This window comes from Lynx rufus, unplaced genomic scaffold (genome assembly GCF_022079265.1).
Source record: "Lynx rufus isolate CCGP_SWC_20201006 ecotype Redwood Valley unplaced genomic scaffold, mLynRuf1.p SCAF_21, whole genome shotgun sequence".
Lineage (NCBI taxonomy): Eukaryota > Metazoa > Chordata > Mammalia > Carnivora > Felidae > Lynx > Lynx rufus.
The window spans coordinates 22,011,773-22,025,472 of record NW_025814836.1 but is presented as its reverse complement, the minus strand read 5'-3'; the positions used below and the strand labels follow the sequence as shown (position 1 = coordinate 22,025,472).

The 13,700-nt window shown below is 48.8% G+C and overlaps 1 protein-coding gene across 1 annotated transcript in view; it reads right to left on the bottom strand.

Moving 5' to 3' along the window:
- ABHD2 (abhydrolase domain containing 2, acylglycerol lipase) overlaps positions 1 to 9,802 on the bottom strand; it is a 107,531-nt gene extending 97,729 nt beyond the window's left edge. Inside the window, exon 1 of the mRNA XM_047086662.1 lies at positions 9,707 to 9,802. The gene's annotated coding sequence lies outside the window, so the exon portion shown is untranslated. The remainder of the gene's footprint in view (positions 1 to 9,706) is intronic.
- Between the last annotated feature and the right edge of the window lie 3,898 nt (positions 9,803 to 13,700).

Genomic DNA, 13,700 nt, shown 5'->3' with positions numbered 1-13,700 from the left:
TTACACATAAAGAGAAGTCAAAGCCCAAACAGGCTGTTCTGGGTAGCAGAAGGAAGCAAAGGCACCCAAAGAGAAGGCAGACAGAAAGCTGCCTACTGATTGTTGGGATTCAGATAAATCCTGAAATGCCTCTAGAAGACTCACAATTCTGGGGCGCCTGGGCGGCTCAGCCGGTTAAGCATCCAGCTCTTGGTTTCGGCTCAGGTCATGATCTCACAGTTCGTGGGTTCAGCCCCACGGCGGGCTCTGTGCTGACGGTGTGGAGCCTGCTTGGGATCCTCCCTCTCTCTGTCCCTCCCCCGCTCGTGCTTGTGTTCTCTCTCTCTCTCTAAAAAGTAAATAAACTTCAAAAAAAAAAAAAAAAGAAGATCTATAGAAGACTTACAATTTCTGCTAATATACTCCGAAACAGCCAGTGCAACAAAATCGTCTATGGTATTTTCCAACTGGCGTGAACTTATGACATAATCCAGCAAATATAAATTTGAAAACGATTAATCCTAAATTAACCTGGATCGAAATGTTGGTGGAGTTACAACACAGGGATCTTTTTTGGCATTTAAGGGAAACGGAAAAATCCCTCCTCAAACATCTATGGCATCTGATACATGTCGGTGTAAATAGGTCAGAACAATTGTGGTTACGAAGACTTCTACTTCATCGAGATGCTTTCTGTGGGTGTGCACTGATGGGGTGGTGAGGCCACGCACAGCAGGGTGGGGAAATTCACAGGCTTTGGGGACAGATAGACCTGGCCTGAATGGCAACTGTACCATTTACTGACAATGTGACTTCGGGCAAGCTTCTTAACCTCTCTGCTCCTCGGTTTCCTGACCCATTAAATGGGGCATAATAAGAGTGTCCTGCGATTACATTCAATAATTAAAAACTCCAACACAATGTGAACTTGGCAGTGGTGTCCTCACCAGAGGAGGGGCTTGGCTTCTGCAACAAGGCTAGAGAATCCCAGTCCAGAGCCAAACGTCCAGATCTACAAGCCTGGTTAGTCCAGCTCCCAGACTTGCCTGGGAGCGATCACGACCGGTCCAATCTAACCGTCTTCTACAGGTGACGAGTGGATCATACGTGGACACACCTGTGTTCCCATCCCAGCCCATTAGTTTCTCTGTCAGCCACCCAGAGAAAATACTGTTTGTAAACCACAGGTTAGGGTGTGACGACCCTCACCTTGGGCCCCTGGGTGTTCTCTGGCTGGTGTTAACAAGTCACTGTATCTTGAAAACAAAGGAGGAGAACCAGATGATACTAAATATTCCTATGCGTGTAACTCTAATCAAATGCTTGTGATTGAAATACATCAGTTATTCCTCAAGCAAGTCACGAAATGCACTAAAGCTGACAGTGGAGACCAATTACATAATGTACTGTTTACAAGAGTGCATCCTCAGACACTCCCTCATTTGAGTTGGTATTCAAAATAGTTCTGTGAGTTATTATTAATGCAAGTGAGGAAACTGAGGCCCAGGGACCCTCCCGGTGCCAGGCTGTGGGTAAGGCTCTAGGAATACAAAGACGTGAGGCACCTACCCATTTCAGAGGCTCTTTGTAGAGCTGGACAGACCCCAACTACTTTAGCCCCGTCGATAGGTGCTCTCTGAGCCTCTTCCATCCAAAGAGAGCCTTAAAAAAAAAACCTGCATTCCTCTTAGAAGCTCTTTGGTGGCAAAGTCAAGATTTCTCCGGCAATTTCGCTGCAACACCCAGCTTTCTATGTAAAGTCAATAAATAGACTGATGAGTGATATTAATGATAGACTAAGGGAAAGGGGTTGTGTTTTCCAAATTGGGGAGAATATCCTCGGTTGTAAGCTACTTGGCATTTCCCATCATCTTGCTATTTAGGAGGGCACATTTTTCAATGTCACGGACAAGAAAGAGTAAGCACTTTATTTACGTGATCAGAATAGAGAAGGGCACTGCAGCCAAGGCAATTGGAAGCTAGAAGCTAAAAGTCCATGGTGGGAGCACAGTTCAGGCCACACAGGGAGCTAGCTGTGAGGGCCTGGAGGCTCACCAGGCATTTATGGAAAGTGACCTCGGGGCCAAGCAAGGGCTGATGGTGGGTCTGATGGTGGGGCAGAAGGTCCGGCCCCCATGGAAGGGCCGGACGGCAGCGGCCCAGCAGAGAGAGAGCTCAATAAATGTTTGCTGAACAAATGAACGGCTCCAGTGCAATCACACACTCCTAGGCACGTTGGGTTTCCCTCAACTTTTAGAGGGAATAATGTCATAACTGCATACCTGAGAAAGTTAATAGGATACCAAACAATGCACGTGGACATTTGCTAAGACGCATCATTCCACGTTAACTGAACAAAGCGAGAGAGAGGACCCCATGCACAATACGCTGCCAGTTACATAAAAAAGAATGGTCGGGGCGCCTGGGTGGTTCAGTCGGTTGAGCGTCCGACTTCGGCTCAGGTCATGATCTCACTGTTCGTGAGTTCGAGCCCCACGTCGGGCTCTGTGCTGACAAGCTCGGAGCCCGGAGCCTGTTGCAGATTCTGTGTCTCCCACTCTCTGCCCTTCCCTCGCTCATGCTCTCTCTCTTTCTCAAAAACGAATAAACATTAGGAAAAAAAAATTAAAAATAAATAAACTTAAAAAAACAAACAAACAAAAAAGAACCACAACATGGCACTTTAGACACAAACAAATCAAGACCTCGCAGAGTCAAAGAACAACTTCCAGGACTGGCTCATATCACTCTAAGATACTACAACTGCATTATCAACGCTGTGTAGTCCACACCACCTTAAAACACCAGGCACAAACCCACACCAAACGATGCTACGGGGAGGCCAGCCAGGCTACATGAACGGCCTGGTTTCCCAGCACTGTTTAAGGAACCCGGAAAAGTGGAACCTCCTTGACCAAAGTCCTCTTCTTCGGGCTCTCTCCAGGCCATGATTCCATTTCCACTAGCTCAAGCTTTTTAGCATTCCAAACCCATTCTGTTTATCCCGGGACACCGACCTTCCCATATTTTTGGTATTAAAATATCTTTTCTTTTTTTTAAATGTTTTTTTTTTTTAACGTTTATTTATTTTTGAGACAGAGAGAGACAGAGCATGAACGGGGGAGGGGCAGAGAGAGAGGGAGACACAGAACCGGAAGCAGGCTCCAGGCTCTGAGCCGTCAGCCCAGAGCCCAACGCGGGGCTCGAACTCACGGTCCGTGAGATCATGACCTGAGCTGAAGTCGGACGCTCAACCGACTGAGCCACCCAGGCGCCCCTAAAATATCTTTTCTTAACAGATGGCAACAATAGGGGTGCCTGGCTGGCTCAGTCTGCAGAGAGTGTGACTCTTGATCTCGGGGTTATGAGTTCAAGCCCCATATTGGGTGCAGAGCTTACTTAAAAATAAACAAACAAACAAACAAACAAGTAAATAAATGAAAAGATGGCAACATAGGAGATGACAGGGCTTTTTTGGTTTCTTACCTGAAAAGATTAACATGTGGCAATCCTATGTTGGACTTCCTGATTTTTCGTGCTCTGACAGGAGTAAGTGAATAGCACATAAATACATACCAGGGGTGAGTGTGCACAAATGGGGCGATTTTCAACGTTTCTCTCTCTGTTACCCCCAGGAGGCTGGAAAAAGCACAACTGATAAAGCCACTCCCTTGTATCCCGTAACATGTATCTACGGTATGACTGACAGATAATGTGGACTCCCAGCACTGAGCAAAGACCAGAAAGTAATGACTCCAGATTAGACTGGCTAACTAAGATCTTGGAGATTCAATTCGATTTCACGGTGACTCCAAATTAGACTCAGAGGGGGGTGCCTGGGTGGCTCAGTGAGTTAAGCATCTGACTTTGGCTCAGGTCATGGTCTCGCGGTTCTTGAGTTTGAGCCCCACGTCAGGTTCTGTGCTGACAGCTCAGAGCGTGGAGCCTGCTTCAGATTCTGTCTGTCTGTCTGTCTCTCTCTCTGCCCCTCCCTGCTTGTACTCTGTCTCCATCTCTCTCTCTCTCTCTCAAAAATAAACAAACAAACAAACAAACAAATAAAGTTTTAAATTAGACTCAGAGGTAAATAAAAGCAAGATGAAGATTCAGATACATTTGAAGAGGGAAACAGAACAGGCAAGACCTGGGAGCCACAGAAGACCAGAAGACCGTGTTTAATTCAGTGCAGTTATATAGAACATAAGTGCAGCCCTAGAAAATTCAAATTTGAAGAACCCCAAAACTGCCTTCTTAGAGTCACCGCCGGAGAAAGCTTGGCCAGGCCGTGTCGGGTTCAGACCTTGGAAATGGTAAAGTGATTTAGAGAATTTGGGAAACACTGTTAAGGAGAACAACAAAAATTATATTCCCGAATGTTGCTTTAGGAAAGATGCTTGATGGAGGCACAGGTGGGAGAGCTGGTTTTTCCTGGGGTGAGAGACAAGGGGTGGGGCACTTAGCAAAGCTACCCAAACAGGAAGTCCGGTAGTGAGGCGCACAGTTCCTTCCTGATGCTCAGAGGCAAGGACAAACAGAGCCCGTGCCACGGTGCAGGAGACAGGGCTAGGCGTGACAGAGGTGCTGACATGTGTATCACGAAGGTCCAGGAGTCTTCTCTGGAGACCAGAGAAAACACAGCAAGCTTCCCCTGGCAATTCCAGCACATTGTGCCCTGAGGGCAAGGTGAAGGGCCAAGGGTCACTGTTCCTCACCCTCCAATGCTCCCACTCTCCTTTCATAGGATGACCTTTAGGAGAAGCCCTCCACCTCACCTGGCCTCTTCTCAGGCTTACAGCTACAAGACGCAGAGAAGAATCAGAGCTGCCCCTAAATATCCACAAAACGTGTTAGGATCTCCATGCAAAGCTGCTGCCTAAATAAGATGGTCCTTAGCATCCTTCGCAACAGAAAGCAGACAGCTGAAATAGACCACCTCTGTAAAAAAAATGCCCCTGAGGGTCGCGCGCCTGGGTAGCTCGGTTGGTTAAACTAAGTGATCGACTCCTGATTTTGGCTCGGGTCAGGATCTCACGGTCAGTCGTGAGTTCGAGCCCTGCGTTGGGCTCTGTGCTGAGCATGGAGCCTGCCTCGGGTTCTCTCTCTCCGTCTCTCTCTCAAAACAAATAAACAAACATTAAAAAAAAAAAAAAGAAAAGCAAGGTTCCAAATAGCATGTAGAGTATGCTACCGTTTGTGTGCAAGGGAAGGGGATACTCATGATGAATTCGCTGCTAGACGTATAAAGTATCCTGGCTGTGCATGGAACACCTCTGGAGGATGAAGAAATCAGTAACGCTGGTGGAAAACATTAGGTGGCAGGGGTCAGGGGTGGACCGAGAGGAGTCTACGGTCTCTTCTTTGGCGCCCTTCAAAACGTTTTCTTTCATCCTGCGTTACCGATTTTTCAAATTTGAACTAAAAACCGTTAAAAATGTTCTCAACGTAAAATAACAACAAAACCGTCTGTATGCAGCAAACCCAACACACGCGTTCATCCGGACAGCTGTTTTCCCGGCACACACCACACGCTCCGCTTGTTGAACTGAATGAACCCCTTCTTAAAGACAAGAGAAAATCAGAAACGAGGCAAACCCACGGGTAGCAACGTTCCAGTTCTCTAGTAAGCTCTTTACCTGTCTGCTACTCTACTGTGACAAAAGATCAGAAAATGGGGCCCTTGTGTAACAAGCCTCGCAAGCAGCGGGATCCCAGGCACAAGCTTCACAGATAACGACGGGTCTGATCATCTGTCCGTGCACCAGCCATTTCATAAAAAGAAACCACTTAATCCAAAAAACATGATGCCCTGGAACCAAGACAACACAAATAAATATGCAGATATGAAAAATGATCCTGGAGGGAGATGACGTCAGCGTGCACGATGACATCGACACAAAAATAGCAGCACAGGGGTTAAAGATGTCCACGGGGGGCCAAAAAGGTTGGGACATGAAAAGCTCCTACAAAATTCTCATGCCAGACCACATCAAGAGGCAGCCCGAACTTCCAGCGCTCTGTTCCTGGGGATGGTTTGGCCCAAAATGGGACCAGAAGGCCGAAACACCGCATGCCCCGGTCACCTACACGCTCAAATTGGTCAAGGAGTACTCAAAACCCACACTGCAATAAAAACCAGAATAATGTTAGCAGTAGATCACAGCAGAAATTCTGCCACATGAAATTCTATTATTTTGGAAGTCTCCCTGCTAGGGTTTTTAATAAAGAACCAGGTTTTAGGCAAAAGGGAAGCCAGACTCCACTTCTGTCTTCCACAGGACCAAAGAAATTACCTCATGTTCTGGGCAGAGGGGAACCACCATATTCATTGTGGGCTCTTTCAGAGATTACCAGGAGGAAGATGTAAGTGGAAGTATTAAGGAGTAACTGCGAATGAGAAGCCTTAGGCAGGAAAAGAAAGGTGGGGAAAAGGGGCCCATATTAACACACAAAGGAACGAAAACAATTATTCTAAGATGGCTGAGCTCTAGAACGTCCAAAACAAAAAACCCAAACTCAGAATCAACTCTTAAGAAGGTGTCGATCAATGAATATGATAATCTTTGGTTCATTCTAGAAAACTCATAAAAACAGAGAAGGTAAAACCAAAAGTGACCAGATTCCTGCCAGAAATAAAGGTGACTGGTTACCTTCCAATTAGAAAGGAATTGACTGTGGCGCCTGGGTGGCTCAGTCAGTTAAGTGTCAGCCCCTTGGCTTCAGCTCAGATCATGATCTCATCGGTTTGTGAGCCCCGCGTCGGGCTCTGCGTGGACAGAAAGGAGCCCGCTTTCCATCCTCTCTCTCTGCGCCTCCCCTGCTTGCTCTCTGTCTCTCTCTCTCAAAATAAATAAATAAACTTAAAAAATAAAAAAAAAAGGGATGGGACGCCTGGGTGGCTCAGTGTGTTAAACGTCCGACTTCGACTCACGTCGTGACCTCGCGGTGCGTGGGTTCGAGCCCTGCGTCAGGCTCTGTGCTGACAGCCCAGCACCTGGATCCTGCTTCGGATTCTGTGTCTCCCTCTCTCTCTGATCCTCCCCCTGCTTGCTCTCTGTCTCTCTGTTTCACCCTCGAAACTAAATAAAGAATAAAATTTTTTTTTTCTTAAATAAAAATAAAAAAAGGGAACTGGCTGGCAAAGTGAGATAAGATATATTTATCAGAACCATGAAAGCAGTAATGGAAAGGAAAGGGAAGGGAAGGAAAGAGAACTGTCCCAACTAAAACGAGAGGAAAAGTCATTCCACTGCACTTTCTCGTTTATTTCAAGCCCGAGAAAAGAACTGGGAAAACATGGGAAAACCAGTGAAGCAGCTACATTCCCAGCAGAAATCAGTCACACGCTTGTGCTTCTGCCGAGGAAGACAGGCGCTGCGGGTGCTCCCCCTGCTCCAATGACTAAGTAACTTGCTTAAATGCATTTGACACACGATCCTTGAACTTCCAAAAAGCACTTAATACAGTGGCTCATGAAATCTTCATCTAAAAATGTTCATCCATTTATAATCAAGCTGCATCACACTGACAAATGGGCAGGAGGGCCGCACAGAGGGAACAGATATTTGGAAGGATGCCGTCAAGATTGGTATTATCAGGGACTTTGTTGATCACTCGGAAGGATTTCTTCCTCCCTTTTTTAAAGAGAATAAAAGAGATCTGTGGTCTAAATGCAGTGTAATTACAAAGGGAGGACTAACAGAGGAAATGAATTACATGATTCAATAAAAGAAAAAAATTTTTTTTAAATGCAATGTGACTTAGAAACCCCCACAGATGTCTCTGTTACAATGAAATCTGGAATACGTTTGATGACTTGGGGGCAGGGGGGACAGGGAAAAAAATTAGCTCCTGATAGAAAATATTGGATGGTAGATATGGGGGGGGGGTGGAAAAGGCAACTGAACATCAAATTTAGCAAATCAAGAGTGGTTACTATGTGCCAGGCACTGTTCTAAATGCTTCAGATACAGTAACTCATGTAAACCTCAAAACAACCTTCTAATCTAAGTACCATTATTATTCCTGTTTTATAGGTGAGCAAACAGAGGCACAGAGACGTTAATTAACTGGTCAAAGGTTACAGATTGTAAGACGTAGGGCTAGGATTCCAATCCAAAATCTGTGCTCCTAACCCTTCTGGCTTCCCCTAGAATTTAAACACCGAGAGGGTCAGAGAAATACGAGTCAGGCATTGGCTAAATCCAGGGTTAGCAGATCACCCCTTAGTCACGGCTCCGTGATGACCAGTCAGCCCTGTGACCTCTGCGGGCCTTAGTTTCCTCACCTGTGCATTGAAAAGCTAGATTAGGCGAGCTCTAACCAAGGGTTCGGCAGCTCGAAGCTGCCCCAAATCTGTGCCGACGGTCTACGGTATATGGCCTGGTCTGCTTTCCGACCAGGATATTCAAAGATTATTTCATCCTAAAACAGGCAGCAAGTTGTATTAAGATTCTTTCTCTGCCTCCTGACCTTCAGAAGATTATTATGTCCCCTCCATTCAGGCAAATGACAGAGAGTAATGAAAGGGGTACTGTACGGTTTCTCTTCTGGACTCGACTTAATGCGGTTGTAATGAAATGGCCCTCGAAAAGCTCTCGCTGCAGACCACGTGAACTGTGCTAAACCTACCAATCCCGGGCCCCTCTCATGAGCCAGTTCTTGGAATCTACCCTCCCATCTGGCTACGGGAATGCAGGTGAAATTGACACACTGGAGGTGGAGCAACCAAAAGAGAGGAATTGGGGAGATGAAGACATGGAGGGCAAGGGAATCCCAGTTACAGAGTTTCGCGGTGGCTAAATAAACCTTATCTTCTTGGCATACTCCATTCTCTTTGCTAACACCCACTCTTCAGAGTTGAGACCACAAAATGCATTATGGTGAATTCAACACCCACTTCCAAACTAACAGACCCCCAGAAATATCCTTCTCAAGCTGGGCCTTAAAGGTCACCCAGAGTGCATCTGTGAGTGAAGGAGGACCTTCCAGGTGGGTCATGCAGTCCCCCTTTGAGAGTCCTTTCTAAGCATCCCTGACAGGTGGCTGTCATCTGGCCTCTGCCTGGACACTTCCAAGGTCGAGGCACTGGCTGCCTTGCCGGACAGGCAGCCGCCTGCGCTGCTGGACAGCTCTCTGTAGGGAAAGCCCACGAAGCGCCTAGAACAGTGCCTGGCGTGGGGCCAAGCTCAGTAAGTGCGCCTCCAACTGGGTCAAAAGCTGCCTCCTTACAACTTGAACCCACCGATCCATGGTGCACTGCTGGAGCCCTGCAACGCAGAGGCCCCTCGGATATCCGGGGCTGTAAACAGGCCCCTCGGCCCTCTCCTTCCAGGTGCGGATCCCAGACCTCCATCACCAGGCCTGGGTCGGCAGACCCCCTCCCCAAACCCCAGAGGTCCCAAGAGTGAGCACCAATGGAGAGACAGCCGGCAGGGAGGCCGCAGTCAGGGATGCCCCAACCTCGGTACCCGGGGCAGGAGGGGACAAAGAAGAGCTTTCAGAAAGGCGTATCCCACGCGCCGCGGTCCAGGCTGCCTCCCTCCCAGCCACTGGGCGAGCCGGCCCTCGGGATCCCCGCGGCGCCAGGTGACAGGCCCCGGAGGATCCGAGGCGCAGGCAGCGGCGCGATGGGCCGAGCCACGACGGGGACCTCGGGGCTCAGGGATCTGGCCCGACGGATCGTGGGAGCGATCCCGGCTTAGCGGAGCTCGCCGGGCCGTGGCTTTACCTGCGCGTGGTTGACTACCGCGTCCTGGTTTGCCCCTAGCCGGGTTCCCGAAGCTCCGCGGCTGCCGGCGGCGCTCATGGAAATGCAGCCGGAACCCCTGGCCAGCGCAGCTCCCGCCGCTACCGGCCCCGCCCAAGCAACTGCCGCCACGCCCCTGACGACGGCTTCTGCCACGCCCCTGACTCGGAACCCGCCCGCTCATTGGGCGGCCAAGCCGCTGCTCTAGGAGCCCCGCGCGCTCATTGCACCCGGCGGGAAATCCATTGGTCAGCAGAGCTGCTTCTCAGGGTGGAGGCGGGACCCTCGGCGAGGAACTCCTCCACAGTTGGTTACCTTTGACGTCTTTAGCCTGTGGGCTGAGACGCTATTGGATGAGACCAGTGCGGAGGGAGTGGGGAAAGAGGGAGGTGGGCTAAAAGCTGCGTCGTGTTTGCTGTTGATGGGGGCGGGGTGCAGAAAGGGAGACAATTGTGACCGCGAGCTTGTTTGGGGGGCCGGGTAAGGTCAGGTGTCTTGTGAATTGAGCGGAGGGAGGCCAACTGGTGGTTAGCTCAGCTGCAGAATCTGGTGGCTCCAGGCCTACCGACTAACTCACCTGTAGCCCAGAACACAGCCCAAGACACCGGTCATAACCGGGAGAGGAAGGAGGTTGGTGAATCACCGAGCCGCAAAGAGAAGAAAGGATGTGGAGGCATCAGCCTCTGGCCCCTTGCAGCTGGTTAGGGTGATGGGGACGTGCTGGGCAGTGTGGACCTGTTACTGTCCCACTGCCCTTTCAGCACTTAAGATGACAGCCCAGTGGGAGGCAGCCTGCAAGAATGCAGCCTTTAGAGTCAGACCTGCTGTTGATTAGTACTGGTTGCATGGCCTTGAGCAAGTCACTTAACCTTTCCATATGCACCCTGATTTCTTCCTTTCGCAACTGGGAGTAACAGTGATAATTGACGAGGAGATTAAATAAATCTGGTAAACACTATGTGCCTGGCACTCAGGAGGCATTTAATCAAAACTGGTTCTCCACCTACTCACCTCCATGGGTCCATGGAACTAGGCCCAGTTCTAAAATTCTATGAGCCTGAAACTGCTTTTGCAATGGCATGTGCTTCGCCAAGAATAGAACATTTGACTGACTTGAAATGCAACTCCTTTAAGGGGTGGACAGGGTCACCCTACCAGGGCACGGCAGGGCTGGAAGAGAGAGAGGAGAGAAGGAGATGGAAGGAGCATTTAGTGAGAGAAGGGAAGCAGCATTTGTAGCAACGTTAAGTCTTTTCCAGCACATTTCAGGGTTATGACAAGGGAGAATGGAGCTTCCCCCATCCTGTTCACCCAACTGTCCAACGGCTCAAGTTTCATGGAGCGTGACCAAATAACCCTTTGAAGGCTGATCAGCCCTGGACCAGAAACCACCACATAAGATCTTTCAGGGATTCCTGAAGCCCAGTCCCCATCCTGAAGGCATGGAAGTCCGAGAGCGTGAACAGAAAGAGCCTCTTGCCTGAATTTAGCCCCAGACCCCTTGGGACCCAAGGTGTTCCAGGGTGAAAGAGGAGAAAGAATCCTTTGCCATTGCTGGATTTTTCATTCAGTTGTCACGTTACCTAAAAAAATGTTGCACCTCAGTAGTTATTTATTCCTCTCTATTCTCTTACATCTTGGAAACAAAAAAGCCAGGCTTCAGAAGCAACGAATTTTAGTGAGGGACCTCCATAGTTCTGACTCCTGTTAAAATAGCTTGGGCCGCCAGAAAAGAGCTTTCGATCTGTTACCAGATGTGTGTGCCTCTGTGTGTGTGTGTGTGTGTGTGTGTGTGTGTGTGCGCGCGCGCGCGCACACATGTGCACACGCATGCACCCACAGTTGGTTCTGCCCCACAGTTTTCATGTCTTTAAACAGGACTGCTTGGTGGCCATACGTATGTCTGTACATGTGCTGGGGAACCTGGCCTGGCCCACTACAGGTTAGCTCCTGCCGTGTTTGCTGAAGGAGACTGAGCTGTTTTGTTAGACCCTGTAAGACATTAAAGTGGCTCCTGAGGTCTGGGAAGATTTCTCCAGCTTGATTCAGAGCCACAGAAAGCAGCTGTTAGAAGTAGATGACTCTACTGGATGGATTTTTCACCCCTTGTCAGGAATACAAGTTTAGCCAAGAGTTCCAGAAGGGGACAGTCATCCGGTTCAGGAATTCTCAAACAATTGCATCACAAAGGCTTAAAAAGACTTGCGGAATGAGCCGGGAGGAGGAAGAAGGAAAGGATTGAAGGCATCTCTGGCTGGCTTCAAGAATCATCCACTGCCTTCTGCAACACATAGAACTTGTGTTCTTACTTGTTGCTGGTTTCTGTGTCCTCCTCTCTACTTTGGCTCTTGCCGTGTTCTGTTGAATCACATTATTTCCTTCTATAAAGCATTTCTGTGGGAGGCCGTTTAGGAGACAGAATGGACTCATTTTTGCCTCCTGGGTTAGTAGTCTGTGGGGACTGAGGATTTGGTGAGGGTTGGCCTGGGATAACCAGTTTGTAGAACATGGCTACGAAATACATTTCTGGGGGCGCCTGGGTGGCTCAGTCGGTTGAGCATCCGACTCTTGATTTTGGCTCGGGTCATGATCTCACGGTTCTCAGGATTGAGCCCTACATCAGGCTCTGCGCTGACAACACAGAGCTTGCTCGGGATCCCCTCTCTCTCCTTCTCTCTCTGTCCCTCCGCATGCTTTTTCTCTCTCAAAATAAATAAACTTAAAAAATACGTATGACGTACATTTCTGAAAGCATGAGAGTGCCTTGTTATGAAGACAACCAGGGAGAATGTGTACACTCACTCTTGTTCTGGAAAAGCTCCAAGACTCTACTAAAGTCGACCGGGCTCTAAAGTCACCTGGGGACGCCTCTGCAGGATTTCCTAACCCTTTGAAAATCTGGGAGGCCCTCCAGGAGAGGGCAAGCAGCAGTGGTCAAAGCAGACAGTGTTCTCTGTTTATTCTTGCAAAATCAGCGGTTCACCTGGTTGGTCAGTTTCATTGTTTATCTTCAGGGAATGGTTGAGAGCAACTGGCCTTGGAGCCTCTGCTACTTGGCCTTGAATCCTGGCTCTGCCCTTCCTTGCCTGGTGTCCTTGGGCAAGTACCACACCTCTGTATCCCACTTTCTTCTGTAAAATTCAGGTGACGTTAATGGTGCTTCCCCAATGGAGCAAATAATAGATGTTAAGTGCATCAAACAGTACCTGGCATATACTTAGCTCTTAATAAATGTTTGCCATGGTTATGACAGGAGACCACATAAGAACCTTTCTCGGGGCACCTGGGTGGCTCAGTCGGTTAAGCGTCTCTTGATTTCCGTTCAGGTTAGGATATCATGGTCTTTTTATTTTTTTTAATGTTTATTCATTTTGAGAGAGAGACAGAGACAGAGACAGTGCAAGCAGGGGAGGGGCTTAGAGAGAGGGAAAGAGAGAGAATCCCAAGCAGGCTCCACGCTGTCCCAATGTGAGGCTTGAACTCAAACCATGAGATCATGACCTGAGCCAAAATCAAGGGTCAGACACTTAACCGATTGAGCCGCCCAGGTGCCCCAGGATCTCATGGTCTTGAGATCAAGCCCCACATCGGGCTCTGCGAAGGACATGGAGCCTGCTTAAGATTCTCGCTCCCTCTCCCTTTGCCCCTCCCCCACTTTGGCTCACATGCTCTTGCTCTCGCTCTTTCTCTCTCTCTCTTTTTTTGTAAAAAATTTTTTTCAACGTTTATTTATTTTTGGGACAGAGAGAGACAGAGCATGAACAGGGGAGGGACAGAGAGAGAGGGAGACACAGAATCGGAAACAGGCTCCAGACTCCGAGCCATCAGCCCAGAGCCCGACGCGGGGCTCGAACTCACGGACCGCGAGATCGTGACCTGGCTGAAGTCGGATGCTTAACCGACTGCGCCACCCAGGCGCCCCTCTCTCTCTCTCTTAAAAAAAAAAGGAACCTTTCTCTAAGGTGATCATTTAAAA